This window comes from Nyctibius grandis, chromosome 3, assembly GCF_013368605.1.
Source record: "Nyctibius grandis isolate bNycGra1 chromosome 3, bNycGra1.pri, whole genome shotgun sequence".
NCBI classification, from domain to species: Eukaryota; Metazoa; Chordata; class Aves; order Nyctibiiformes; family Nyctibiidae; genus Nyctibius; species Nyctibius grandis.
In genome coordinates this window covers 66,807,073-66,831,440 of record NC_090660.1, presented here as the reverse complement: position 1 = coordinate 66,831,440, position 24,368 = coordinate 66,807,073, and the positions used below count along the sequence as shown (strand labels likewise).

Sequence of the window (24,368 nt, the reverse complement as noted above, 5' to 3'; positions counted from 1 at the left end):
GCGGATCAGGCTGCTAAAGTGTTCCAAATAGATTTGGACTGGGAACATAAAGGTGAACTATTTTTAGCTCGGTGGGCTCATGACACTTCAGGTCATCAAGGGAGAGATGCAACATACAGATGGGCTCGTGACCGAGGGGTGGACTTAACTATGGATTCTATTGCACAGGTTATCCATGATTGTGAAACATGCGCCGCAATTAAGCAAGCCAAACGGTTAAAACCTTTGTGGTATGGGGGGCGGTGGTTGAAATATAAATATGGGGAGGCCTGGCAAATTGACTACATCACACTCCCTCAGACCCGCCAGGGTAAACGTTATGTACTTACCATGGTGGAGGCGACCACCGGATGGCTGGAAACATACTCTGTGCCCCATGCCACTGCCCGGAACACTATCCTGGGCCTCGAAAAGCAAATCTTGTGGCGACACGGCACACCAGAGAGAATTGAGTCGGATAACGGTACTCATTTCAAAAACAGTCTCATAGATAACTGGGCCAAAGAGCATGGCATCGAATGGGTATATCACATCCCCTATCATGCACCAGCCTCTGGGAAAGTTGAACGGTATAATGGGCTGTTAAAAACTACCCTAAAAGCAATGGGGGGTGGAACCTTTAAAAACTGGGATAAGCATTTGGCACAAGCTACCTGGCTAGTTAACACCAGAGGATCTATCAACCGAGCTGGCCCTGCTCAGTCAGACCTTTTACATACAATAGAAGGGGATAAAGTCCCTGTGGTGCATGAAAGGAATCTGTTGGGAAAAACTGTCTGGGTTCTTCCTGCTACGGGCAAAGGTAAACCCATTCGTGGGATTGCTTTTGCTCAAGGACCTGGATGTACTTGGTGGGTGATGCTGCAGGATGGTGGAGTCCGATGTGTCCCTGAAGGTGATCTGATCTTGGGTGAGAATACTTAATTCTGAACTGCATGATGTTAATTGCTGCATAATACTAACAGTGTTCATAAGTGTCTTTCAGGTTGAAGCAGTGGTGATGAGACCGGAGCTAGCTGCAAGTGGCGTCCAGTAACCTCCTCGAGACTGACATCTTTAACCTGCAACCCGTGGGCACGAACTGTGACAAAGCTCATATCATCTCTCCTACCCTGGGAGACTCCTAGCCAGATGGAAACCCACAATCCTGAACTAAATGAACTTGATGAACTTTTTTTTTGTATAGAGATGAATCATAAACTAATGTTATCTGTATATATTTTAAAATGAAAAGTTAGTGGTGATCTGAGTATGACGTGAATGGTATGGAATAAGGGATGGAATGTCCTGGTTTGGCCTAAACCAGGCCGATTTTCCTTTCAGTGATTTTTACTTTCAGCTAAGTCTCCTCTAACTAACTGCATGTTTTTTGCAGACAGTGTCTGCTTCCAGGACTGATAACGCTCGAAGTTTGTAGTTATCACTGAGGCACCGGTAGGGATGTTGTGCAGAAAGGCTCTTGCTGTACTTATTCTTGAGAGAAACCAAGGTCACTGCTGAATTCCTCATTGCTTACGAGTGAAGAGCCGAAGGGGGGTCGCAGCTGCAGTGGGGAGCAGACAGGGCAGGTGACCCAAAATTGACCAACGAGGGTATTCCATCCCATACACGTCATTCTCGGTATAAAGTGGGGGGATCACGAGGGTCTCGCTCTCTTTCTGCTATGGCCGGTGTCCAGGGAGGACTCCGTCTGTTTTCCTGCTGCCCCCCATCCCGATCCGTGCGTTCCTGAATCCAGCTCTCGACCGTCGCTAGGCCCAGGCTGGGCCTTCCCGGAGCCTGCCCTGCAGTGCCGGTGGTGACGTGGCTGACTTCAGGGGAGCTCAATCTTGGTTTTGTATATATATTTGTATATATTTGATTATTTCTATTATTATTATTATACTTTTTTTTCATTATTATAGTTTATTAAAACTGTTTTAATTTTCCAACCCAGAAGTCTCTCTCCCTTTTCCCTTTCCCTTTCCCTCTGGGGGGAGGGGGGGGGGGGATAACAGAGGGCATCTGCCGCAGGTTTAATCGCCAGCCCAGCTTTAAACCGTGACAGACTTTTAAAAATTCTAAAAGAAAGATACATTATGTATCAAGAGTGATAAGGGATAAAAAAATCAGCTAGCCTAGAAAAATATTTTCTGATGTGATCAACTGAAGGACAATGGACATTCCTGAGAACAGGAATAATTTTTAAGGTAAAAACCATCAGTATGTGAAGTTAAAGACAGTTTTGAAGTATCATGGCAGTTGCATGTCAACAAGAGAGATAAAATGAGAATACTGTGGGGCACAGGTAATTTAGAAAGATCAAAGAGAACAACACATGAAAAAAAAATGCTTCATTATTCTCTTGAAAAAGAGGGAGAAAGTAATTTTGATAGGAAAATGTGAAAGAAATACAAATAATGGAGAATTATAACAGCTTGATAATCAAGAAAAAGGAATAGGAAGTTATTACAGAAGATCCAAAAAATTAGTAAATAATGAACATAATATGGATTATGAAAGAATTAATTTCAAATTTGAATATATTTATATGTATTAAATATAAACCAGAATAGACTATCAAGTGAAGTAATATAAAAATATAGTAGAAGAAATTTTAAGTAATGTAACATACTAAATAAAAAGGGAAAACCAAAGTAATCTTGAGTAACTTTGCAACGAAAAAGTCTGTAACTGGAAGCTGAGATGAAGAGTTGTAAAATCAATTACCATGACCTACTTGGACATAAGAGGATATTTAAAGAAAATAAAGCAATGTTGGAAAACAAGAAGTGCTAAACTACAGCCCAACAAATTTAGGAAACATGCACAAAATATTGATTCTGTGGTTCTGAAGGAAAACAGAAATGTATGTACGAATTTACGTGTGTATTTGGAATGTAAATTGTTGGCGAAAATGCTTCGCTTCAGTATTTCTAACTTTACCTAAACAGATGAGATACGTAATCACAGTAGGCTCCGCTCCCTCTACTGTCAACAAAAAAGACAGCAGCAGGTAGTCACGTAGATTTGGACCCTTTGAAACACCTTTCACAGATGTTTCTTTCCATCAGCAGGAACACAACTATTTATTAATGGAAGGGTATACTGGGCAAATAAAACATGGTAGATAAAATGGCTGACTATTATAAAAAAGATATATGAAATTCTTTATACTTACTTGCATTTAGAGAAGCAGAGGACAGGAAAGAAAAACACGCTACTTATATACAAGTAATTTCAATACTTGTCTCTGTGAGGACTAAGTATCACAGTATTTGGAACCATTTTCAGTTTGGAAACAGCGTGTGTGAGATATGATGTGTAGGGAATCTGTGAGGGACTAAGTATATCTAGGATGAGTGTGTGTTTTACTTGCTTTGGAACTTATTCTGCTCCCTTTGACGTTAGTAGCAATTTAATGGAAATTAAATAATCCCTTTGCATATAAATAACAGTAATATCAAGTAAATAATAAAATTACTTAATAGTAAACATCAGTAGATATGAATTCCCCAGAAAGACACGTGCATAATGTGCAGAAATGTATCACATGCTAATACTGTAAGTATAATATGCTTTAAAGTGTAATAAATGCTCAGCATTTATATATTGAAAAAGTAGTAAATACAGTTAGTAAAAAGTCTGGAACTGGTTATGAATGAAATACATTATAAAGTATAACTGTAGTAAAAGAACACTATTCTGTGGAAATTCTGACTATATTCTGTCTCAGAGATAATAATTCTCACACTTCCAAGAGGATTATCCAGGTTGCTCTGAAACACCACACAAACTGTGTCATTTCATAGTAAAAAAAGGATAATATAGGTAGAAAATGGTAGAGAAGAAGGTAGTCAACGTAACAAAGTAAGTTACAGATCTTAGCTCCTGACAATGGTTATAGAAAACCATTTCTAGCCAAGGAGATCTTACTGACATGGACACAAGAAAGGTTTGAAGCTACAGAACTGTCTGATTTGTAACAAACATGGGCTCAGGGGTTTAGAAGTCCATACTGAAAGAGGAAAATGTAATAAAGCGAAGGTGGAATTCTATTAGCAGGTAGTATGAGAGGAGGGATAGAGGGCAGCCAATCCTATTAAAATAACTTGACTCAGCTGCTTCATTCACCTAAACACGTGCCTTATGCATGCCATGTCTTACATATATTCTCTGTCCAAAGTAATAAATACTTTGAAAATTCAGAGAGCTACTTCAAAATATTCCTGCCTCAAATTACAATGATAGACTTATATTATTCACAGATACTTTTTAGGAAATTATTGTCACAGTGCTCTGGCAACAGCAGAATCAAAACTCAAGACCATAAGCACTTAAAAATTTAAAGCAGAATAAAGCTTTATTCTCAATTATCTGGTGTAAAATGTTTCACGCTTTTATTCAGGGAAGATAAATGTTTGCTTAAGTTAATCAGACCAACAAAAATTTTTGCCTTCACCAACAAAAGAAATTCTCATAATGGAATATTAATATAGGCTAACTGATTGCAGACATGCATTTTAAAATGCTTGACACTCTAAAGATACATGATGTACATGCCAACCTCTTTAAAATCAGCGATGACCAACAACTTAACATCAGACAACACATGGATTCTGATCACTCAAGCCTACACTTTACCTTGTTTATAAGGCTGTAGGCTGGCAACAATCTTTTCTGCTTGAGACTTCACAGCCAGTGAGTCCCGCTTGAGGCGACGGGCGATCCCAGACATGCATCCTGACCAGCTCCCTGTTTCTCAATAGAGGTGAATACTCCTCTCTTTCCATTTTTTCCCCTTTCACCCTGAACCTATGTATTCATGCAAAGGACATCTGACTCTATTTCACTCTAAAGAGATGCTGCTATGCAGGGGCTAGAGGAGCAAAGTACATGTCAGCACAGCACACATCTGAAGGCAATTCCAAAAGCTGCCTCAGATACTGACAGAACTGAGATGGAATGTAGGCTGGTTCCCTGTTTCCAAAATCCTCTATCTATATTTTAAATGGGATTGTTAACTGCTGTATTTTTTATCATATACTGAAAAAAAAAAAAAAATCTTAAAAAACTAGAGTAGGAGCTCATCACTACGACATACCGAAACCTATGATACCCAAAGTCGAGACCTTAGACTTTAGATACTGAATGTGGCAGATCGCTGCCTGTCTGCTAAGAAATTTCTGAATGATAAAGTCCGCATTTAGACTATATCATCAGCAGTGCTGCATATGAATATCAGTAACAGTAGTGATGCAAATATAATTTTCAGAAAAAAAAAAAATCTAACTCTTATTTTTCCTGAAAATATAGAGAAGATTCCTACAACAATACCCAGCTGTGGGTTTAATCATCTGGAAAGAACTCAAGGCACCCCACAAAGAATGCAATTAGTCTGCAAATGGGGTACGCCTAACCACTTTTGCCTGGCTGCTCCTCTCCATTTCATAAGTACCCAGCTCTACAGGGTGCCCACATCATGTAGGCAGCTAGGAAATAGAAGCTATGTCTGCTCTTCAGTATTGGTCCAGTGACTATTTTGAATAAATGAGATAGATCAAAAATGACATGGTTTTCACAGTGGCCTACTATTTCTTTATTTTTACCTATTAACACAACAGAGGATGTCAAACCATTCTGGAGAGAAAGTTGGGAAAGATCCTCAAATAAACCTTGCCAGTATAGTCATTATGCCCTGCTCATAATAACTTAATGCAAATAGCAGATTATTAAGCACAGATGAAATCCAGAAACACAGAGCAAGTAAAATGCTTTATTTTATCAGCATTACATACTTTTTTCCCCTATAGCAGAAAAAGTCTCTGGTTCCATGTTTTGGAATTACAGCAATATTGTGCAATGTAGATAAACTTCCCTGGAAGACTATTCTCTAGCTGTTTTATTAATAAACACAGTAAGTGCTGCTGTCATTTAGCTAATAGACATACACTACCAACAAAAATTCAGTCCTACACTTCGCTCATGCACAATTAATATGAATATCTAGAAGGCTAATGCATACATATAGCCAATCAGAAGAAAAGCATCAGCTTTATTCTGGCATTTTCAGGTCTTTCATTAGCAGATTTTCATGAAAGTCTTCAATTAACAAGCACAGGCAAAGTTAGATGTCCCTTTACTACACTTTCATTCTCCTTCACAAAGAAGAAAATAAGCAGGATCCATGGAAACCAGATGATACAGCAGAAAAATCAGACATTTAAATTAAACTGAATAAATTAACCCAAATGAGTAATAAAAAACATTACAAATACGTACTGACATTTCTCATCCTTCTTCTAAGAACTCTTCAATGTCTAGACCAAATGTAAATAAATTTTATCTTCCTACAGGTATGATTTAAATTTTAAACTTATACCTTGTCCTGGTTTCAGCTGGGACAGAGCTAACTTTCTTCTTAGTAGCTAGAATAGTGCTATATTTTGGCTGTAGTATGGGATTTTGGTATGAGAAGAATGTTGCTAATACACTGATGTTTTTACTTGTTGCTAAGAAATCAAGGACCTTTCAACTTCCCATGCTTTGCTAGTGTGCAAGTATACAAAAAACTGGGAGGGAGCATAGCCAGAGCAATGGATCCAAATTGGCTAGTGGAATATTCCATATCATATAACATCATGCTCAGTATATAGATAAGAGTTGGCTGGGAAGTTCACTCTCTTTTACAGGATTGTGGTTTCGCGATCTCTCTCCTCCGGGATTGCTAGCCAGGGACAAGCTGGGCATTGGTCAGCGAGTGGCGAGCAGTTGCACTGTGCATCACTCATTTGTATATTCTACTATTTCTATCATTATCATTATTACTTTATTTTATTTCAGTTATTAAATTGTTTTTACCTACCTAAGAGTCTCCCTGCCTCTACCCCTCCAATTCTCTCCCCCATCCCCCAAGGTAAGGGAGGGTGAGTGAGCGGCTGTGTGGTGTTTGGCTGCTGATCAGGTCAAAACCATGACATACCTATAGATGGTGAAAGAGATACTCCATTTATAATTTCATTTGACAGGCATGTCGTTGCATAAATATTGATTTCATTTTCCACATAAATGGCGCTGTTGGCCTTTAAATATAGTGACGATGCAAACATATGTCTTATTTCCACCTTTCAGCTGCCTTGAGCTTGTGATGGTAATTGACAAAACAATGTATCAAGCCATATGTGTATCCTCGTGTGTATATATACACACACACACACACACTCCTCCAAATAGCTGTATCTGTATCTAGATCTATACACACACACATACACACACACACACATCCCCTCCCTGCCCAAAGCATGGCATATACCAAGCTATGTAGTCACCCCAAGAGCGTAGCCAACAAACTGTTAGCAAGCTGGGCACATCCCTATCTTGAACTCAGTTTAAAAAACTTTTTAGCACAGCCAGATTCTCATAGCAAAGCCAGATGAGCACACAAATATTTAACAAGAAAATGTCCAAGCAAAAAAAAACCACCCAAGTATAGTCCTGATACAACCTGAAGTCCGTTTTGTCTCAGGAAAGCCATACTTGGTCCAATGGATCATTTTCTTTATGACTATCAGTCTTGCTAAAAACTATAAATTAAGGAAATAAAAAGTGAATGTTTGCCTCTTTCAGATCCAGGAGAATAGTAGGCAATATGCATTTTTTCACAATCACCTTAGCTTTAATTTAGACAAACCACAAAACAGTTCCCAGTCCCTTCAGAATTAATTTTGAAAATTACAAAATATTTTAGGGAACAAGACTTGGAAAATTAATTGAAAACTTCTCAAAACTTTCTGTGGTCCTAACAGTTGATTACAGAAATCTTATTCATCATCTCATCATTTGGATTTTTCTTTTACATGTGATATATTCCAATCATTCCAGAGCTGACATCTACACAAATGTTACCTTTAACCTGGGCAGTCCCGGACAGTCTCTGTTCTCTAAGGTACTTTTGCTATCAGAGGACAGAAGCAAGCTCTTTTGGTCAGTTCAGATGATACAGTTGATAAAGGTGAATTATTGTCTGTAAAGGATGATACCTGTTAATTATAATAAATCAGTTTACAAAGGATGGAATAGTCAGAAAATAAAAGCCAGATGATCATGCTGGATTCAAGAAGACATTAATTCTAGAATGTCTTTGGAGATATTGACTGATCCTGTTATTAAGGCTGTTAATTAACTGCAAATATTCTGCTTGATTTAAAACTTTTAAAGTGAAGGATGTGTAAATATTTTCAGGGCTTCCTATGTGCCTCTCTACTACCTTATTCTAATGTAAATTACAAATGATTACAACAGAAACATTGTGCATGCACAAGGATTTGTTATCTTCACATCCAAGCAATTAAATAGCAACATAAACATATAGAGCAGCATATAAAATAAAACAGACTACTATTTCTTCTAGTATATTATGCCTACTCATATACACAGTCTGTGCAATAAAATACAAGTTCCCAAAATGATAGGCATTTTCCTTGTTATGTTTTAAAAAATATTTACAATTTACACAAGTCAAAGAATGATCAGACTTAAAATAAAATAAAGATCAGTATACAATCAAACCTTTGAAATATCTGGCAACAGGAATCAAATAAATATTCCTATTTAGAACTTGAGATTTTTTTTTTCCTCATTAGCTTATACCTATTTCTTAGAAAAAAGAAGAAGGATCAATGAAATCTATGCATAGGAACCTCTCAGTATTATTAGCCCTTCCATAATGAAAGCATCCACTTACATGTCCAGTCCTTCACCTTACAGCTACAGTCTTTAAAATGTAAGTCACTTGTTAGAAAACCATTTCTAGGTAGGTTTTAAAACACTCAAAAACCCTCCTCACACAGCTCCAGGCTTATTTTTGTCTTTCCTAGCTACCTACTGTTGTCCTCACATCTACATTGCACCTAAGGTTACCTCCCTCCTGCTCTCCCCCACTCCACGACTGTGCAGCGGGTACGTGGGAGGACAGAGCACAGCCACAGGCATGCAGACGGCTCACAGATACAGGCTATCCAGCTGAAGAGCCCTTCAAAGAGAAACTGTTCTCTGTGCTCAGGGTACCCCGATAGCTGCAGCCCTGGCCTCCTTTTCCGTGAGGACTCATCATCACTGACCCCAGCAGGAAGCTCTGAGGTCTCAGCAGACTTAGGCAACAATCCTGGGAAAAAGGGGTGGCGTGGCCTGAAAGTACCACGACTGGAATTTGAGTAACTCACCAGATTTCCTTTTATGCAGTAAGGCTGCCTTTTTCTGGAGGGTTTCTCACCCAGTGATGGATTACTCAGTCTCTTCTATTGCTGTGGGGATGTGTGGTCTTGAGCCCCCTGAAGATGAAGTACTAGCAGGACCAATGGGACTAACAGAGCATGAGGAGACAGGAGGAAGGGGACGGAGTCTTCAGAGAAAGGCAAACCCTACAGAAAGGACAAGTGGCAAAAGCTGATTGTTTTTCTTTAAGCTACTTTATTACCAACTATACAAAATAAATTTTTTCCTGTCTTTTAAATGTAGCATATGTGTATACATACGTATATCTGGGCACTGGTATTCAATGTTGTTGCTGTTTTACCTCAAGCTAAGATTTTTATCCTGTATTATTGGGAAGTATTTTATGTCTTTGGCTTTTTGCAAGACAGATGTAAAATTATATGCCATGATAAAAAAAAAAAAAACACAAAACACCACAACAAACCATAAAATTCCTTTTTATTTCACTCAAAATTCAAAAATTTCCAAGGAGGATTACTACCCACTGTTTCCCAGCATAGTAAAGATGTCCAATTTCTGGCCCAACTGCACATTTCTCAGATATGGCAGTGCAAAGCACCTCAAGCAGTCAAGAAAACACTGATTCCCAAAACAACCCTTGTCTTTTTGAACCATGTGACCATTACGTCTCTGCTGATTTAGCAGCCTTTCCTACAGCATGTGGAAGGCAATGGGTGTGTTCCCTCTGGGATAACGTGCACACAAACTGTAGAAATGGATCTTACCACACATGCAGCTGAGTACTTTTGGCCCATGTTTCAAATTAAAGAAAGACACAGTTGTACTTGAGGCAGGGGAAAAAGCTCTTGGTAGATATATTAACTGAACAGTTTCAAGAAACTCTAAAACTCATAAACACACTATGAAGCTCTGCAACCCATCTAAGTTTATAAATGAAACCCATTTAAACACAGACTTTGTTAAATTTCCAATAAATGTACATCAACACTTACCTCTCCAGATCACATCATTTCATTTAATAAAAACTCCAATTTGTGATACAGAGATGGTGTACACAGTCAGACACACTCTTTAACCCTACTGCAGAGCATTATTTTTCTACTGTGTTATTTATTACTTTAACACTAAATCATCATTCTTTTTCTGGAAAGAATTGAGGACTGGAAAAAAAATGTGTTGTGGAAACAGAACAAAACTGGGTATATGGAAAATGTGCTAACACATCTCTCAGTGGGATCTTGTCACCATGATCACAACAGTATGCAGTAAATAGCTTTTCTTTAGCTGAGTTGGAGCAGCTTTAGAATGAAATTATTAGTATTAAATGAAACCTTTGGAAAGTAGCAATTTATGTTATAAATTCTCTGTTGTTTTGTCGAGGTTTTAGATGGGAAAGTGTAACTTGTTTTACAGTTTCTGCAAATAGGAAAAGTTTCATTGAAACTTTCAAATTATAGCCTTCAAAAGTCAGACACAACTGCTTGTGGCTGGCACAGTTTGAAATCTTAAACTGCTAATGGTAAAATATGTTTTTACATTCACTTGGAATGTAAGATTTCAAAAGTTTTTAGAAAGGCTGCACGGGGTAAAAGTTCAGCGTGTGTGCACAGCTGATGAAGAATCATTTGGAGACATGCACATACCTGGGGCTGACAGAAAATTTTATATGATAGAGATGATACACTAGGTCAGATGTAGCTAAGAGTGAATTTCAGATTCTTCAGGGACATTCTCTTCTTAGTGAATAAAGGGCAAATGGCCATCCTCTTGTTCCACTACCTGAAAGGAGTTGGTAAGCAAGGTGGTCTCTTCTCTCAAGTAACGAGCGATAGCACAAGAGGAAATGGCTTCAAGTTGCACCAGGGCAGGTTCAGTTTGGATATTAGGAAAAACTTCTTCACCAAAAGGGTTGTCAAGAATTGGAACAGGCTACCCAGGGAAGTGGTGGAGTCACCATCCCTGGAGGTATTTAAAAGACATGTAGATGTGGCACTTAGGGACATGGTTTAGTGGTGGACTTGGCAGTGCTAGGTTAATGGTTGGATTTAATGATCTTAAAGGTCTTTTCCAATGAAAACAATTCTATGACTCTAGAATTCTGTGAGGTTCTTGTGCCGTGTGATGGGTACAGCGAGGTTCCAGAAGAACTGCTTAAAAGGCCTCTCATTTGTGATCTCCCTCATATACCACTATTTTTTCATCCTTTTCAAAAATTAAAGGCTATTTCCAGAAGAAGAGCTGTAATAGCACAGTCTCAAGTGCTAATAACATCCTAATAACATGCAAATAACACTCTCCTATCTACTCAGTACTATGGTGCCACCAAACTGGTCCAAGTGCTTTGAAGAAAATCAGACCACAGGTGAAAAACAAGCATCTAAAACTGAAAACAAAAATTAATCCCACTCCTCCACCCCCACCCCACTAATAAAAACCAACCCACCCCCTAGTAAAATTTCTTTGAGTTAAAAGATCAGTGAAAAATGCTATTCGCCATATTTCACATATTACTTTTAAAGTGATTTGTACTCTCTCTTGACTAGGAGTTTTTTTCCCATTTATAAGAATCTTATCTGTTATTCAGCTGTTTATCCTCCCATGGTTCAGTTACAGAATTGCAGTAAACCTGGAGATACTGTAAGTATTTGAGTACCTAGGAAACTCCCTAATAAATACAGAAAGCTACAATAGAATTACACATGAAGCTTGACTAAGCTACCTTATCAAACATAAGTTTTATATACTGATTTTCCAGTGTATAGTATCAAACTCAAGTTCTTTGCTCTCATCTTTATATTGCAATCTCTGCTGGGATTCAGAACAACTGATGTTTCCTGAAGCACCAGATAAGGACTGAAATAGATTACTTCATCTTATAAGACAAAATATTTCTCTTTGGAGAACTGTAATCTTTGCCTATGCTGCCAATATAAAGCTTTTCAGAGCATCAACATGGCCCAGCATATTGGGGAATTAAGGACAATGGGTTTTAGTCTTTTTCTGACACAAATGTACAGCAACATGCATACACTATAAAAAAAAAGCTTCAAGTAGAAAACTACTACTCCACTGCATTTATTTCTCCCCCTAGAGAGAAGAAAGATAACAAACAATATATGATTTGACACACAACAAAAAGGTATTCTGATGATACCATGATGCAATAAAAAAAAATTTTAGAATGGGGTAACCACTTCCATCAAATCCGATGTCTGATACACGTACTTCATGGTTGAAGATAACCAGCTATATTTCTACTTTTACAGCTAAAAACAAAAAGGGGACTGTATACGTAGGAATTCACCTAGCTACTTTATGGATGTTACTTACCACCCTTGTCCTGTCTACATCCTTAGATACTCAGCAAAAATGTGCTCTTGCTCAAACTGTAGTCATATTGTGCTTACTACATCACAATAGATGGAAATGCAAGGAAGTGACTAAACCAACATTCATGACTTCACAGGAAGTTGAAGAAGGAACAAAAGGTGAGCTAAGAAGGCTTTGTGCCTTCAGTAATTAGAAGGCAGGCTAAAAAACTGTGTATAATTTCCGCAATTTACAAACTTTACTTTAAAAGGAAATATACTGCAATTTGGGGTTTTTTAGTAAAAAAGTTCATAAAAGTTTTATGAAATCCAACCAAAAAATGTACAGATACAGATACAAGGTAAAACAACATAATATGAAGGCTTCACTGCAATCTCATGCCATGACAAATTCCACTTTTTCCAATAGGTCTGCTTTACTTAAGTATTGCTTAGATGAACTCAGTGACCATACATTAGCAAACAGAAGAGCACTTCTGCCTATGTTGACAAACAATCTCTGGGCTGGAACAAAAGTCAAGGGAACTACAGATGCAAATACAAGAAAAGATCATTACCAGGCTAATAACATGAAACGCAGGTATGCATTAAACAAATAAAAGCTATAAAAGAGAATGGTCTTCTCTGCCTAAATAACTTCTGGGGAGACAAGGTATAGCTAGTTTGGGAAGATTTGTGAGGCTAGGCTGCAGTAAGAACATCACAGCTGTCAGTTACTGTACAGATGAAGTACAAGATGGCTGATGAACAATGAAGGGTGATTTGCCACATTCTGCACTTGGGTATCTTGCTGACACGTAAAATCTCTACTGGCTGTCATGTATGCCAACGCTTCCCACAAGGGCAAGAGTCACAGGAAGAGATATACACACCCAGTCAATATATAGGGCTGTTTGCACATGACTCTACACGTTTCAGATCCTAATGTCTCCATAATTAAAACATTTTGAACATCAAAGGAAAGGAAAGGAAAACAAAGTTTTCAGGACTAAGAGTTTCACACAGTCTCTTGTTTGCCTCTCCTTCAGGCACAGTAATAGAAAGACCTTACAGAGGATCTGGTCAAAGGAGTTATGAAGAAGTAAAAAGGAATTTCAAAGTTAGACGGTGAGGAATTATAACCTGGGCATTGAGGAGAAAAGGATTAAGGGTTTAGGCCATACTGTCCCGATCCATGGATGGTTTAGATTGTCTCCTGGGATGCAAAGCAGAAGGTCTTGATCCATGAGAGCTGGATTGAGCTTGAAGGGGTGAATACAGAATGAACTGGCAGTTTAATAAGCATCTCAATGAGACAATAATTCAGACCTATATAGTATGGAAAAGCCAGTCACAGACTGATCAATGGCATTTAGCCCATCTTTATTTTCACTCCACCTCTTCTGTCTGCATTTTGAAAGAAAGGACAACAGCAGACACTGAAAGAAAGCCTTCTTTTTTCTCTGGGTTTTTTAGAATCTTACCTTCCTCAACATGTTCTTTTGCGGGTTCTGATTCTTTCTAAAGCCAGTTAGGGTCACCAGTTCTATTCTTCTCCTCTTTCTCCCCAGACCAAAACACCATTTAGATGAACTTCCTTATCTCCAGAGTCATCACAACATTGATACATTTTTTCAGTGAAACACCTAGGATGAAAAATATAGCCCAAATATCGCTCCTATGAGGAGTCATCAATGGTCATAAACCTCTGCTCTGGTTTTCTGTGACCAACTGCCAGAATCCTATTTACCAAGTACAGAAAAATATCACCTGCTGTTTCTGAAAACATTTCAGTTCCACATAAATAATGAAAAGGTTCTCTTTTACACAGCAATGTAATTCCTTTACAATACTAAATGATGAGGTCATAGAATCACAGAATCATAGAATGGTTTGGGTTGGAAGGGACCTTAAAGATCACCTAGTTCCAATCCCCCTGCCATAGGCAGGGACACCTTTCCACTAGACCAGGTTGCTCAAAGCCTCATCCAACCTGACCTTGAACACTGCCAGGGAGGGGGCATCTACAACTTCTCTGGGCACACCTGTTCCAGTCTTTCACCACTCTTACAGTAAAGAATTTCTTCCTAGTGCCTAATCTAAATCTACCCTCTTTCAGTTTAAAACTTTTCCCCCTCATCCTATCACTACATGCCCTTGTAAAAAGCCCCTCTCCCGCTTTCCTGTAGGCCCTCTTCAGGTACTGGAAGGCTGCTATAAAGTCTCCCTGGAGCCTTCTCTTCTCTTCTCCAGGCTGACTTCTTCTGGTCTCTCTATATTTCCCAGAGCAGTTAGTAAATTCATCGCTTTTTTAACCTCTTAGGGCCAAGGAACTTTTCTTGGATCCTGACCCTTGAAGAACTAGACACTCAGATTTCTGTTCACTGCTCTTATTAAGAGCTTTTCTTTCTATTGAAGAATGGTATTTTTACATACTATTACATGTTCATTCCTAGCTCTTCCAATGATTACTTCCTCTTAGCAGGGGAACATATGTAACACAGATTAAGTGATTTAAATGGATATTCTCCTCCTATATAACACATGACACCTTTCTGTTGCACAGTAGGAATGGATAGCTAGCCAGCTCACTGGACATTGACAGACAAAGACATTTAGTTTATCTGAACAGTCAATGTGAAGGAGATTGTCCTTGTAAGTCCTGCCTTCATCTAACTGCTGACGTTACTGATTTTTTTGACACTAATGTCTCTGTTGCTGGCACCACAGTATTTTTTCATGCAACTGTTTCAGAAGTGGAACCAACAAACCTCCCAAGTTGCTTGTAAGCACTCGCCTCCTGCAACGTCATTCATTCCTTCCGAGACTAATTCTCCTGAACTAGTCCTCCTGCTTGCCCATGCTGTGCACATTCTGCTACCAGTTACAAGCTCTCAGGAAGTCACATAAGTCACTGGGGTTCCTGCTGCTTCTTCCATATGCTTTGGCTTTCAAACACATTACCTTGGCTTGCACTCACCATAGCATGTGCAACTCCACATAGTGATTCTTTTGTTTAATTTTTATTTTTCTAGACTCTGATTTTAGGCTCAACATTTCTTTCCAAATCAGATCTCCATTTTAATATTGCTTTGTGCCCTGAGATTTGCCAGAGAGACTGGTGCCAGAGAGAGCTACTGGAACCCACCTGAAGAAAAGGGGAAGTCGAAGGCGCAGCTCACGGGTGCTGGGCGACGGTTCCGGAGTAACGACACAATCTCAATATGAGTATGGAAGTTCTCCGTTTAATGATTACACGTACAGGATATATATAGACTGTAAGCAGAGAGCACGCTGATCACGCACCAAAGCCCGCGTTTCCATTGGTAAAGCCTTGCTGTCCACGCGTACTAGTAGCATATATGATTGGTCTATATATTTAGATACACAGAGCGATGAGCACCCCCTCCCCTTTTCCTGTTTCTCTTATCTGTTTATTACAACTGCCAAGTTCTTGTTTTGTTGCATTTTTGCAGTGTTCAAGGAGAGTCCAAGGTGACTCGCTCTGGGCCTAACTCTTGCTCAGAGCTTGGATTGCTCAGACTGCTCAGTGGCATGAAATCATGCCCCCTCTCACTTAACCAAGCCTCCACACCCACCTGGACTCAAAGTGCCCTGGCCCAAGGAGTGGGCTTAAAACATGTCCAAATGAGAAGGGCGAGTTTAACTGTGGTCATGAGAAACTGATAACACAAGAACTGAAGAAAATGTTTCCTTAGAGATTTAAAGTAGGAAGAGAAAGACCAGAAGTATGTTGCACATGCACGTAAAAATAGTGAATACAGGTTTTAAGGTATCTATCCAGAGATATGAAAGAATGAGAGTGGCACAGCATAGCAATGGCACATAGCCTAGGGAATCTGGGGAGAATTCAGAGCTAAACACTCAAAGGGAAGGCAACCCATTCAGGAAAGTCTTTGATTTCCTCTTTGTTTTTGAGTAATGTCCTCTGTTGTCCAGCATGAATATTACAAAATTACATAGACTTATTTTATTACAGTCACTATTTTAATATAAGAATAACTTTCTGTTATCCTAGTACTTAGTAATTATATTATTAGTTAACAGACAACCAAATAATTTAGTTGTTAAAGCACACCTTATAGTGTTTGCTTATTTAGTGATATTTGGCACAGTACCAGTGTAAGCACAGAAGAGAACTGAGCAGATTACAGAACCTATATCAAAAGTAATATTTACTTGTAGGATAGCTCTCCAGACATAGCAATCGCTATCAGTAAATGTAGATTTAACCTCTGAAGTATTAAACGTAAACAGTTCAAGGAACTACAGAGACTGCCAAAACAGCATCCAGCATTAACTCAGCAGCCTGTGGCTGCTCAGCTTGTACAACACAAACACAACACTGCACTTTCTTCCATCTACAGTATATATGGGACTACTTCAATGCACAATAAACCTGCAATATCTGGAATAGTAATTTTACATGCATGTTGCTTAGATAAGAGTTTTGAGCAAAATGTTCAGTTTTTCTTCACTAAGCTTTCCTTGCAGCACATAAAGTGAGCTTTCAAGGAGCTTTCTGTGTCCTGCTGAAACACTACACAGTAAAGCTTCTCACAATGTACCTTTACCTACATCTGCTACCAAAAAAGTTGAGCATTATTTGGCATTCATTCACAGTGAAATTCCAAAACTTGCAAGACGTGTCCATTAATACTTTTGAGATATCTTAGACCATTTATCAGGTAATAATGAAACGTATCACTGGGAAGAAATTGCAAAGACTGACTGGCAGCCATAGTCAGTCCATAGTAAAGAGCAGAACAGTGTGTGGATCATTAGGTATTTTCCTATAAAATCAATGACATAAATTCTTTGCAACTTAAATACTTGTCTGGGCTATGTTGGTTTGAAATGTAGTTGAGATAATAAAGGCCAATAAGTATTCAACATAATGATAACTTAATTTTGTAGAAATAGAAGTGATTAAGCCAAAGAATCTCTCTGAATTTTGAATTGGCCCAAAATGTGGATTTTTTTCAAATAAATCACAGTGTAATTGTAGTATTTTAAAAATCTCATTAAAACTGTTCTTAAATAAACATGCATTCTCCTGCAGCATTGAAAATTCAAACATTCACATGTAGTATTGAACTCATTTAAAATTTTCTTAGGGGATATGAGAGGCTTAGGTCCTGTACTCTCATTCCACTGCACAATGTCGTTTAATAATCTCAGTCTGATTGTGGAACCAACTACAGAAACTTTCATCTATTAAAACAAGTGTAAAAATCAAACTACAAAACAGTGAGAAGAAAACTGGATTTTTGGATTTCCTTTGGTCAAAATAATCAGAAGCTATACTAATAAAGGCAGTGCAATCATTTTCCTCACAATACATGACATAACATTGAAACATGCAGATCTAATTTGTGAATGTTGTAGCTTTACACACACATTGAAGCTGCCTGAATCCACTCAGATGCTTTGTTTTGAATGTATTACTGCTACTTCCATCGTGCCCATTTCTACTGTCTTTCCTAAGGCAAATCATCCAGTACAAGAGAGACTTCTTCATTCAATAGTACCTTTCTGGATGAACAGTTCCACTGATGAAGGGTATAAACTCTATTCCTAGATAAGGATTTAAAGGTACTTTGTTTAAATAAGAGAAACAAAAGGAAGTAGTGCAATAGACACTCATTCATTTGTTTCTTAGTGAAAAATTGAATATGAAACAAAACACCCCAAGTCTTTACAGGCATGACCTAGATGCTTGTATTTTTGATTATGCTTATAATGATTTTCTCAGGCACCAAATTCCTTCCTATTTGCTTAGGCATTCCAGTTTTCACAAAAGGGCTTACACACTAAAGCAGCTTTCTCATACATGACTATCTCAGGCTAGCTACCCTTCAGATGCCTTGAGCATCTTGAAGCTCACTCTGTTAGCTGGCCACCTAACCATTAAGCATTGTTACTCTTACACAACTTTTGCAGCAGATCTGTGAAATGCGAGTGGGAAAGATACAGCTGAGAGATGCGAAATCTGTTTTTTTGCTTCATAACAAAATTACATGAAAATCTGAGATACAGAGCATACAGTTGCAGGGAGGCTAGACCATTGTATCTTCATATAAATTCTTCGTAACAGCATAACTCTCACCAACACCGTTTATATGAGGAAGATAAAGAACTGAAGCAAAAGCCAATGAGAATTTCTACCATTCCCAAATTCCTTTTGATATACAAGATTTGCCTAAAATCTAAGCACAGGAATAAAAATCAAAGCATGGATACCTATACATAATTGGTATCTCTTGTGCATTTATCTTCTACACTTTAAATACATCCAGATAGATAAAAATTAGAGTGCTAGCTGTAATAAATTGGAATCTGTGAAAATTTGAGAAAGAATAAAGAGAGACTAAGGAATACAGTGTGTTGCCTTTGTCCATGACGCTTACTAAGGAATATACAAATACTAGTGAGTGTAGAAAACACTGTCTTATGTAATAGCAATAAATAAGACACATGGATAGAAATAAAACCAGAACAATGACAAAATCCTTTCCCTAATCTTTATATATCTAAATTTTCCCAGATTTAAAATGTATCTCTCTGTATCTAATCCACAGAAGGCATACTGCAAATGCAGCTAACATACACTGACCATAAGTTTTAAGAATATCATTACCAAATGCTATGACTAAACTGGTGACTTTTAGCAATGTGAATTCCAAACATGAAAATGAAACCACAAACTAAACAACAGTAACTATAGCTCCAGCAGGGAACTCTTCATCACTTTGCCTTAGATATGATTTCATTCAATGCACTTTACTCAGAAGAAATAATTGTGATTTTCATTTGTCTATTCAAAATATAATATTTAAATAACATGATCACTTATGAAAAAAAACAAAACCAACAATGTTAATTTTTTTAAAAAAGTCCAACCAGACTTTATTTGCTGTGAGGGTCTTTCAGATGATGCTAGAAGACAATGCACTAAAGAATCCTGGACATTCATCCGTGACCAGTCCCGGACTCTTTGTGCAAAATTTCTGCTACATGAAATGGAAAGCTTTGCACCATTTTATGACTGATGGACTCAGAGGTAATTTGCAGTGGTAAAATCACTGAAAGTCATAACAACAAAATCCACAGATTACTTCTAGGATGAGGGAGCGCTCTCTCTATTTATGTTACCACAGCATATTGAACCTGTGATCTTTTTAGGTACGTTTATCATCTTGACATTGTAGCTAAGAAGTAAGGAAGTTTTGCTTTGTCCCATTTTAAGATGGTGACTACTGGCTGCCACAAGAAGGCCAGCCCTAGAGAAGCTTGAGCCAAATATTCTATAACATAGTATACAGCATTTTAATCACTGGGAAACCTGATGGCAAACCCTGAGCTAGTAACACTAATTGTATAAAGTAGGTGTGAGGTTAATGAAGCTGTATTGATTGCTACTTATTTATGTCCTGAATATGTATTTTACTGGATTCCATTCTACTTGGTAGAAGGCTTTTGAAGTTATTCACTCAGGATTGTTCAGCCATCTGCAATGAAGCTCCAAACAAGTAGCAGGAAGACTTCAATTCAGTTTTCATTAAGCAATGGCAGAGAATTTGTCCGAAAGACAGCCTTGTGTTCCAGCTTTAGACTGGGCCCACTGTCAACATCTGCAAACCAAACTTGCATGGCTTGCACAATTCAGCATTTAATAATTAAGTATTAATTGCACATAGAAAATGAAAACTAAGGTTACCGAGCCAGACTATCCAAAAAGACAATAGAAAAAAACATGTACTACTTTGGATATGACATAGTTCATTGTACTTTTCACATGTACAGCTACAAATAATGTCCCATCAAAATTGTTCTACAGTCAACGTTTATACAGACTATGTATATGTATATGTGTGGAATCTAAGATATTTTTGAAAAAAAGAGTACAAGACTGAAAAAAATGCTATGCTAGGAAAGCTCTGGGGAACTCAAAACAGCATAGATCACTGCCAGTTTTCTTTTTTCCTTAGCTTTACTAGACCTGTTCTTAATATATCGAAATTAATGAAACTTTTGAACTCATCAGTTAACCATATCTTATCATGTCTTCATTTCACAGATAGTAGTACATCTTTCTGTACTGACCTACTTACCTAATTCATTCAGTAAAGTTAAGAATGAACATTATGCCCAGTTATAATTCTGATAATCAGGGCTTGTGACTGTCATCTTTTCTCTTTTCCTGACCTTACCAAAAAATTGTGATCTGAAAATGGAATTACCACTTGCTTGTAAAACACATATACTTTGCATTTTCATTTTCCTTCTGGGACATCGAGATATTGTCTGGCTTTTAATTACAGATTGCACAACTAAAAAATTGTAGTATGTCCTCAAGGCTAAAGTGCCATTTTGGATTGAATCATCCATCTTCCATTTAATTTTTACTTGTGACACAAGCCACAGCTTTTGTCAGTAAGAATTTTTGTTTGGATGTTAGTTTTTTTTATATTGCTAAAGAAAGCTGTCTGATGCATTCCCTTAACTCAACAGCATAGTCAGAAGCATTCACAACCATTGTGAAATGACTCAAGAAATCAGCTATTTAGAATGCATGATCACACCAGAGGTTTCAAGAGTCTTTTTCAAGCTCCTTTCTTCCTCAGAAATCTTCCCTTCCACAGATCTCTGTCATTGGATACATAGGGAACCATTAGGAAATTAGAAACAGAAATTGCCACCTAAGATCACTACAATGTTCCTAGCAGCGACTAGTGTAAGACATTTCAGAATAAGTGCAAACGAAACAAATACGTAACCTACAGTAAGTATCTATCAATGCAAGCCAAAAATGAGCGCTTGCAGCCCAGAAAGGCAACTGTATCCTGGGCTGCACCAAAAGCAGCATGGCCTCCCTCCCCAGCAGGTCAAGGGAGGAGATTCTGCCCTTCTACTCCGCTCTCATGAGACCCCACCGGGAGTACTGCATCCAGCTATGGGGGCCCCAACAGAAGAAGGACATGGAGGTGTTGGAGCGAGTCCAGAGGAGGGCCATGAAGATGATCAGAGGGCTGGAGCACCTCTCCTGTGAAGACAGGCTGAGAGAGTTGGGGTTGTTCAGCCTGGAGAAGAGAAGGCTCTGGGGACACCTTCTAGCAGCCTTCCAGTACCTGAAGGGGCCTACAGGAAAGCAGGAGAGGGACTTTTTACAAGGGCATGTAGTGATAGGACGAGCATTCACTTATGAATAATGTATTTTAAGAGAGCGTACAGCACAAATGGCCCACTCTGTGTTAGAAATAATGAAAACAGGGTAAGTTAATAGAAGTATTAATCTTTAAGAAAGAAAGGGGGAAAAAAGGTGAATGTATACAGACATGCACATGCATCTCTATACATGATTATTTTTTATTATATGAATTTATGCATATGTGTGAGCTCAAGTGTATGTACGGGATAGAATAGTCACTCAACCTCTCTCTGCAACTGATGAATTTATTTTCTTTTTAAATGAAGGATAGGATGGTAACTTGGAGCATTTATGCCACGTTAATATTGATGGCCAACATATGTTTTATAGTTAAGCAGCTTAACAAAACTAGAAGATAGAAGAATGCTATTAAGGTTTCAGAACCATTCCTCAAAAATGCAGAAGCGCTAAACCTGAGACTGCTTGTGTTATCACAATGCAGTCTTTTGCAAACATTTTGTGATACAGCTTTTAATTATATAGTTACATACATAGTTTTGCAAGATTAGTTTCTGGGGAATAGAAGGCAAAGTCTTAACACAGGAAATGTCAGTCTTCCATTGCACTAGTTATGTTGCTAGTCTTGTTTATAAATAAAATAAGATTAAAACTCAGCAGAATACATACTAAAGCAATGAGTAGCCTACTGGTGAAATTTAATGTATGCTTTTTTCCACTCACCTGCAAGGACTCAATAAGATTGAATGGGCAAATAGAAAGAAAATTCAAATTATTATGAATGAAATACATATCAAGAATAACATCAAAGCCTTCAACCACTGGTTGTGTCCTTTTTTCAACCAACTTCCCTCTGCAAAAAAAAAAAATTCAAAACCAAGCAAAACCGTAAATATGTTTAAAAAATTCAAGAATATATTCTAATTCTCACACTTACATATGCATTAGATGGTTAAGCAATTAAAAATGTCTGTCTAGGAGGTAAAATAAAAAGCATTTAAATTGCAGGAACTCTCCATCATCAAACCACAACTTTTCAGCTATGTTATAATACAAGAAACGAAAGATGTTTTGGCCAGAACCCATGCTGAACAATGAATTCATATACTTCTAGCAGCAGACTATCTGATGATACATAATTAATCCTTGATTAATGACTTTAATTTAGACCCTACAATTATTTTTGCAAAGACTGTAACAAGCAGGAAGAGTTACACAAGTTTTTTTGAGTGTAAATTGCAGTAATTCTACTTAAATCAGGCTTGGATTCATTATCTTCTAACCTCTCCTTTATCCAGCCCTGACTAATTTTTAAGTGCAGATGGAGTTTTCATTTTATTTTTATCTTTCCTATATCTGAATTTTTATTTATGCTTCAAGTTAATTTCTGCCTTTATTCTTACAATGTGTTTTGTTATAGTACTCCTCAATCTTGTTAAACCTTGCAGAACTTAAGAATCTGAAGCTTAAAGCAGATATTTAAATTGGGTCTCAGGCCGTATCTCAACTTTTCTGCATTGTGAAAGATTTAGACAGATTACTGTACAAATTGTACCAATAACTGTATAGCTGAGTGCTATGTAGTGCAATTGAAATGTCCACCTACGTAGCAATGGATAACGAAAACTTTTGCAGTAAAAACTTCCCTAATACTCATTTTATATACCTGAAACCATTGGACTTATAGCAATTCTTTTTACAGATTGCTTTCTACATTTTGGCCATGGTTCTTCAACAAATATGTCCATTTCATTAGCAGCTATGCATCAATACCTGAATCCACATCAAAATGGTTGTCCTAACAGTATATGACGCCAGAGAGATTGATTTTGCCTTGCCTCACAGATGACACTCATTTACTCACTTGCATCGCCGTTTCTGTCTTTTCTCTATTATGTTCAATTTTTGAAGTTTTATTAAGCTATTGTGAACCACAGGTTGCTGCTTTTCCTCTTGGAGTCACTAATTCTTTGCAGCACTTTCTGTTTCCAGTAAAACACTTAAACGTGTTTTGCATATTCTTTTTTCTTCCTGGAAGCTGGAAAATTCAGGCCATCTTCCTGGAGTTTCTGAACAGCTAGTTCAAATAACAATAAAAGTTGCTCACTCTCAAAGGCTAACATGCAAGGTCCTAGAAACTGTATAGTTTATTTCAGTGAAATCAGTCTCTACGTTTTCTGTACAGTATGTGTGTAGTCAGAACAAAATGTTCAAAATTAATCAAATTAGAACGTATTCACTGTCCAGCATATATGAACACATTTCTGTCCATAAACTTCTGTTGCTCATGTGGTAAATCAACAGTGGGGAAAAAAACTTAAGTATCATCAATATCAATCCCAAACTTCCATTGATTTTCCAGTATTAAAACCAACTTATGTAGAAAGTGATAACTACTGCATTTTTGTCATGACTTTCAATCTTTTAAAGACAATGTGTTAGGAAAGGAAATAAGAATTAAAACAATTAAGATATTTAATGAGTTGAAAATGCTTTCATCAATATAGCAACATTCATAATACATTTTCTCAGAAGACATACCTTCTTTTGCTAATTACGCTACTTGAATACATGAAATAGAACAAAATACAAAGTATTCAGCAACACATCCCCAATCCCTTGCTCCAACTATTATGTCTGGCAAGAAACTATCACAG

The 24,368-nt window shown here is 37.7% G+C and overlaps 1 protein-coding gene across 1 annotated transcript in view; it reads right to left on the bottom strand.

Moving 5' to 3' along the window:
* Positions 1 to 24,368, bottom strand: part of SNTG1 (syntrophin gamma 1) — a 418,769-nt gene that overhangs the window by 247,268 nt on the left and 147,133 nt on the right. The window contains exons 2-3 of the mRNA XM_068396528.1: positions 9,201 to 9,398; positions 7,885 to 8,018 (exon numbers count right to left, since the gene is read on the bottom strand). The gene's annotated coding sequence lies outside the window, so the exon portion shown is untranslated. The remainder of the gene's footprint in view (positions 1 to 7,884; positions 8,019 to 9,200; positions 9,399 to 24,368) is intronic.